Source organism: Pipistrellus hanaki (assembly GCF_964339955.1).
Source record: "Pipistrellus hanaki genome assembly, chromosome: 14".
NCBI classification, from domain to species: Eukaryota; Metazoa; Chordata; class Mammalia; order Chiroptera; family Vespertilionidae; genus Pipistrellus; species Pipistrellus hanaki.
In genome coordinates, this window is record NC_140516.1 from 1,943,186 (window position 1) to 1,949,988 (window position 6,803).

At 61.3% G+C, this 6,803-nt stretch overlaps 1 pseudogene across 1 annotated transcript in view; it reads left to right on the forward strand.

Moving 5' to 3' along the window:
- The first annotated feature begins 238 nt into the window (after positions 1-238).
- Positions 239-6,803, forward strand: part of LOC311632668 (LIM domain-binding protein 3-like) — a 19,553-nt pseudogene continuing 12,988 nt past the window's right edge. Inside the window, exons 1-3 of the transcript XR_014797087.1 lie at positions 239-279; positions 788-930; positions 1,317-1,339. The product of XR_014797087.1 is annotated as an LIM domain-binding protein 3-like (transcript). The remainder of the gene's footprint in view (positions 280-787; positions 931-1,316; positions 1,340-6,803) is intronic.

The window sequence follows — 6,803 nt, forward strand, 5'->3', positions numbered from 1 at the left end:
TCTTAAATGAGGAAAAGAAAAGGGGGGCAGGGTTCACAGACAGGGTGAAATTGGGGAGCACTGGATCAGCCGAAGTAAAACGAGCTGCTGAGCTCAGGAATTCTTGGAGCGTTCAGCCCCCCGAGAAGAGGCCTCGCACAGCCTGTCCTGCCGGAATGAACGGACCTTCCTCCTTCTCTCTGGCCCCTAACACCGGGTCACAAGCGGAAAGGGCTGCTCTCGCCTGGGGGCCAGCCCCATGGGAGAGGTTGGCACTCCTGTGGAAGAGGAGCGGTCGGGGTGAGGTCTCCCTGCTGGAGCACTCTTGCCCAGACTATTGCTCCCTCCAGCAACAGCAGAAAGGGGGGTGGGGGAGGCCAGGGGCTAAGGCTGTGGAGTGCCCCCAAGGTCAGAAGGTGGAGGGAGGGGCGGCTCTGACTGCCTCCATCTCTCCTCTCTCCAGCCTCTGTGCCTCCAGCCCCAGGCAGTCCCGGCAGCCCGCCCAGGGGGCAGGATCTCCCTCCTGTCCAGCTGGCGCCTTGGCCCCTCCCTCTCTGAGGCGGTGACAGCAGCAATGGGCTGTATTTTGAGGTGTCTTTGCTGCTTTAACGAAACTCACCAAAGCTCCTCACCGAGGAGCAGCTTCCGCCCCTCCACAGCCTCATGGTCTCCCTGCGGCCTCAGGCTGCCCAGACCCCCTGCCCAGAGGCCTCTCTGCGGGGCTCCCGAGGACGGAGAGGCGATGCCGGGCCGCCAGCACCCAGGCCTGGCTGTCCTTCCGGCTGCTAACTCTCCCCCTCGGTTCCAGGCCCCAGGCCTCTGCTCAGGGCACGGCCAAGGCGACCGCTCCAGCACCTGCCGCCCACCCAGACCCCGAAGCCCCAGCTGCGGCTGCACCCAAGCCTCGGGTGGTCACCACTGCCAGCATCCGGCCTTCTGTCTACCAGCCAGGTGAGAGGGCGGGACGGTCAGGCTGGGTGTGGCGGCAGAGGTTGGCTCCCAGGAGAATGGTGGTCAGGGGGTCCTGCTACTGAGGCCCCGTGTGGGCCAGATCCCTATGGAGCCCGCCGCTGGCGCTGGAGAGACAGGTGGGCAGTGCCAGCTGGGATGAGCCTCCCCGCTGGTAGGGAGAGGACATTCCTGGCCTGGGATTCCAGGCTCAAGGCGAGAGGAGAGGGTTTCGGGGCAGCTGGTTCCTCCAGGAGTCTGGTTCTGGCTCAAGCCAGAGGGTGGGCGGCTGTACCAGCAATGCCATGGGCTTTGGACAGCCGCACTGCCCCGCAGGGACCCTGGCATGCTGTCAGCCTGCCGGTCTTTGGCTTCCTCCGCTGAGGCAGGAGGGCTGGAGGGGGAAGCACAGGTGAGGCGGCAGAGGCCAGCACAGGGCCTGACTGTGGCTGAGCACAGGGCTCTCTCTTCCATCACACTGTCCCGTTCTCCTCACTGCCCAGGACCCCCTTACAGGAATGAGGGCTCAGCCAGGACCCCCTCTTTCCTAGCCAAAACCGGGCCTGCTCCCCAGAGCCCAGGCAGCTCCCAGGCTGGCCTGTTCCTGCTCAGAGCTGAGGGCTCTCAGCGGGTGCCTCCCTGCTGGGGAAGGCCCTGGCGCCCTGGCCTGCAGGGGGTGCCCACAGGCCAGAGTGCTGGCAGCGCTGCATGGCCCCTCCTTCCCTCTGGACGTGGACTGGGCACTCCGGGAGGGCAGGGCCGGGCCAGGTCATCTCCTCAGCAGCACCAGAGACCCAGCTCTGCCCAGAGGAGTCCCTCAGCAAAGGAAGTGACCAGGAACACTCAGTGCTCAGAGGCCTGGTGCTCAGAGTGCTGTGGGAACTGTGTGTGCACATTGGCAGTGGCGAGAGGGGCGTGGAGAGAGAAGAGGGCTGTGAGCTGCATGGTCTGGTGGCCGAACACCAGGGATAACGGATGACAGGGTTCCCAGAGGGATAGCCTGGGCCAGATAGGGTGTTAGGCAGGCAGACACTTTTTATTCAAACATTATGCTTTAAAAAAAAATTTTTGTTATTGATTTTTAGATAGAGTAAGGGAGAGAGCAATAGAAACAGCAATAGGCTGCTCCTGCACGACCCCTACTGGGCATCGAGCCTGGGCATGTACTCTGACCAGAACTGAACCAGGAACCTTTTGGTCCATGGGATCAAGCTCAATTCACTGAGCCTCACCGGCTGGGCTTAAAGATTCTACTTTCAACATATTTATTCTTACGGCCATCTTGAACTTATAGAAAAAGTATTAACCATTTTCCACTTGCAGGAGTAATACGAACTGTCTTCACTCACACACACACACACACACACACACACACACACACCTGAATTACTGCACACATACCTTTTTTCCACGTGTAAAGCTGGTGTGTGGCAGGAAGTGAAGAGGTCCCTGTCTTGTTTGGGAAGGAATGGGGCAGCGGGTTCTGGGGGGCAGGAGGAAGCTGCTGGGTGCCTGGCAGGAGGAGAGCTGGGGAACAGTGTGGGGAGAGGAAGTCTGGTCAAGTTTTCTCACTGTGGCGGGGGAGCAGGGGAGACAGAGATACTGAGCCGCGCAAGAGTGACAGCTCTTCATGTGGGCTCCCGCAGGGCCCGGCGCTCGGTGCTCCCGTGGGGCCGGCAGGCCGGCGCTCAGTGCTCTCGGTGTGCCCGGTGCTCCCCGCGGGGCCGGGCGCTCGGTGCTCCCGCGGGGCCTGGGGAGGTGTCCTTTGCAGACGGCGCTGAGCTGTCACTCCGTGCTCTGTGCTCTGGGTGAGGGCGCCCCCGCAGCGGGCACAGGCGGTGCCTCTGTGCCCTGGGAGGCAGGGACAGGGGCTCGGAGCTAAAATCCCAGGAGAGTGCCAGGCGGCTGCGGGCACGGGGAGGGGGAGGCAGGAGCAGCGGGCAGCGGTCCTTCCTGGCGCTCGGGAGGCCCGGCGGGGGGGGGTGTCCTTGGGGGTCCGGCTGGGCCTCTGTGGGGCCTTGGGGCTGGCGAGAGGGTGCGGGGACCTGCGGAGGGGCAAGGCGAGGGCCTGGAAAGGGGCTGGGGGGCTGGGGGGGAGGGGGGTCGGGCTGGGGGGCGGGGGGCCAGGCCCATCGCTGACCGCCCATCGCTGGCCGCTGGCTGTGCGGCACAGCTGAGAACGCTCCCGCCATGGGGGCCGTGCCACATTGTGGGGGGCCGTGTCACATTGGGGGGGGGGGCTAATGCGGCACCAGGGCGGGCTGCGGAAGCCCAGTATAGTCACACTATCATCTCAATGTATAACCAAGTAAGCGAATGATCGATAAGACGTTTTGCATCCTTTCCTTATACTACCTTCAGAATCCTCACACAGCACTTCCCTGTTCAGACGGCCATGTCTCAGCTCAGCAGCCACACCGCACAGCATTAAGGCAGAGATTCCCCCACTTTACTCCCCCCCCCCCCCCCCCCCCCCCCAGGGAACATAATCTCGCCAGAAGCCATCACAGGCACAGAGAGGAGCCAAGCGGCTCTGCTGCCTCCTCTGTCTCCGGAGCACGCAGCCCCTGTCCCCATTCTGAGGCTGCATGGCACCGAGACAGGCAGGGCTCCGGAAGGGCACCACTGAGTTTGGACTTCCCGTCACAGGCGGTCCCCCGTGAGGCAGGCGGGGTCCTCCGTCCCTCCAGGGGAGCACCCGGTCTGAGGTGTGACCTCGGGGGCCCTCCACACCTTGCAGTCTGTGTGGGCTCCCGCAGCGACCAGGCTGAGATAAGCTGGCAGTCATGCTGAGCCCAGGAGTCACTAATGTAATGACACACATAACTGAGCCAGCTACTTAGCCCCCATCACAGCACTGTGAAGCACTAAGCATCATATTGCCATTCTTAGACAAGGGAATTCAGCCCAGAGATGTTAAGGAATCTGCCCAAGGACACACAGCCTGGACCTAGTCGAGCTGTGCTGCCGAGGCCATGCTGCACACCGAGGATGGGGCCTCCCCTGCTGACAGTTGCTCCTCATTCACATAGTACACCAAGATTTTATGGAAATTGGATTTGGATTTTTTACGAAATTCATGCACTGGTCCCTCAGCCCAGCCTGCACCCTCTCCAATCTGGGAATCTTCAAGGGATGTCTGATTGCTGGTTTAGGCCCGATCCCACAGGGGGACATCCCCTTCACAATCCAGGACTGGTGGCTCCCAAGCGCTTGCCTGCCTGCCAGCCTGATCACCCCCTAACCATTCCCCTGCCAGCTTGATCAACACCTGACTGCTCCCCTGCCAGCCCGATCACCCCCAATTCCCCTCCCCTGCTGGCCTGGGTGCCCCCAAATGCCCTCCCCTGCCGGCCTGGACGCCCCTAACTGCCTCCACTCCTCCCCATTCCCACCCCTACCCAGGCCTTCACTCCACTATCGTCTGTGTCCATGGGTTATGCATGTACATATGAAAAGCTGGCGCCCAGATTCCTGTAATGACCGACTGACCAGTCACTATGATGCTCACTGCGGCCAGCGAACTGGCCCAATTCAGGGTGGGGCTGGCCAGCCAGCCTCCCGGGGCCTCTCCCCGAAACAGAAACCCGCCCTGCTCCCAATTGGCCACGCCCCGATCACCCCCTTACCCCAATAGGGGGCGGGACTGGCCAGCCAACTGCTTGTGGCCCCTCCTCCTGACGAGCCCTTCCCCTGATAGGCTCCTGATCGGCCCCTCCCAACTAGGACGAGGGGCAAGGCCAGCGGGTACTATCCACAGCCCTTCCCCTGACCGTCCCCGCCCCCGCAATCAGGGATGGGGCCTGCTGGCCAATTGCCCAGGGCTCCTCCCCTCTGGCTGGCAGGGCCCTGATTGGGGCAGGCGGGCCAGCAGCCTCCCACCATCTCCTCCTCCCAACAGGCCCAGCCACAATCTGCCCCTATCCGAGCTGGGCCAGGCGGACCCCATCCGTGCATGAATTCGTGCACTGGGCCTCTAGTATGCATATTTGTTGATCTCTTCCCACCCCATCCTTCTCTCTGAGAATTCTGTCTGCTGCATGCTTCCATGTCTCTGGGTATATTTTATTTGCCAGTTTCTTTCCCTTCAAAAAAAATAAATAAATATATATATATATATATATATATATATATATATATATATATATATATATATATTTCAGAGAGGAAGAGAGAGGGATAGAGACATAGAGACATAGTGATGAGAGAAAATCATTGATAAGCTGCCTTCTGCAAGCCCCACACTGGAGACTGAGCCTGCAACCCAGGCATGTGCCCTCACTGGGAATTGAACCATGACCTCTGGGTTCATAGGTCTACACTCAACCACTGAGCCACACCAGCTGGGCATACCGCAGCTTTTTTATCCACTCACCTACATGGGCACTTGGGCTGTTTCCAAGTCTTAGCCATTGTGTGGACTTGTGTTCTTTAAGAGGCAGCGTGGGTGAGAGAAAGAACAGCTTTGGAGACTTGCTTTTCACTCACTGCTCTGTCTGAGCCTCGGTGACCTCAGCTGCAAACAGGACTAACCAGGATGGTCTGTTATGTACCGTCTGGCTCCTCAGGGAGTGGGAAGGAGATTCCTGTGGGTGAAGCCAGCGTAGCTCCAGGGCAGGGCGGTGGAGGTTTACCCCGCAGCTCCCATAACACAGGCCTGCGCCCTCACCCGCCCACAGAGCCAGTTCCTGGGAGCAGAAGGGGCGGAGGTGGACAGCAGACCACAGGCCACCCTCGGCGGCCCAGGGCCCCCCAGGTGGGAGGGTCCGAGGCCCGGCCAGGGCCTTTAGCCTGAGAAAAGCCTTGCTCTCCAGCTGGACCCTGGTGGGGGGAGGGGAGGGGTGCAGAGCCCTCTGCACAGCCCACAGCCAGGCTCAGGAATGGGAGGAGGCGGCCCTGACTGGCTGCCCAGGGCGGGGAGAAGCCCTCTTTCCGTAAAAGCAGTCTGATTGTCGGAAGGCATCTGGAACCTTCCTCACTGGGAGAGGATGCTGGCTGGCTGGTGAGCAGGACACAGCTGGGTCTGCCCAGCGGTCCACAGTGGAGGCAGAGCACTGAGCCCTGGGTTTTGAAAGCCCAGGCCTCAGATTGCTCTGGGCAAGTAACTGCAACGCTCTGTGCTGTCACCCCAAAGGGCTCAGCTCTCAGAGGGCTGGAGGGGGTCCTGAGGTGCGGCTGTGTGTTCTCACACTGCTCCGGGCGACTCTCGGGTTCCTGGGACCCACTCCTTCTACAGAGGATGGGGAGCACACGAGCCAGGCTCCTCAGCATCCGCCAGGCTTCCTGAGTGACCTCCTCCAGCCCCACCCGCACCCTAATCAGACCGAGATGCAGTCCCCCAGCACAGTTCAAGCCAAGATGCTTTTCAGGACAACGACTGCAGCTAGTCCTCAGCCCGACCCGAAAACCGACTGCCCTCCCGCCATCTGCTTTGCCCAAGCCTGGCCGCACGCACGCAGCCAGGCATTCACGGTCAGAGTGCACCGGGGGCGCCTTCCAGGCGAGGCCAAGATGGCCCCCTCACCCCCGGAGAGGGACAGGAGAGAGTTACATGTCCTGGGCCCGCTCCGAAGGCTCCCTCGCCTTGCTGCAGGCAAACTGGGCCCGGGAGGCCCAGGATGTGTGTGTAAAGGTGGAATTGTCCTGCTCCCGCAGCAAGCCCCTTCCCGGGAGGTGGGCAGGAAGCTGGGGAAATGAACTCCTGACACGTTTTCTTTGGATCTTTTTGGCTTGCAGTGCCCGCAAATACCTACAGCCCATCTCCGGGGGCCAGTTACAGTCCAGCTCCCTACACCCCCTCGCCTGCCCCTGCCTACACTCCTTCCCCTGCCCCTGCCAACACCCCCTCGCCCGCCCCCACCTACTCGCCCTCCCCA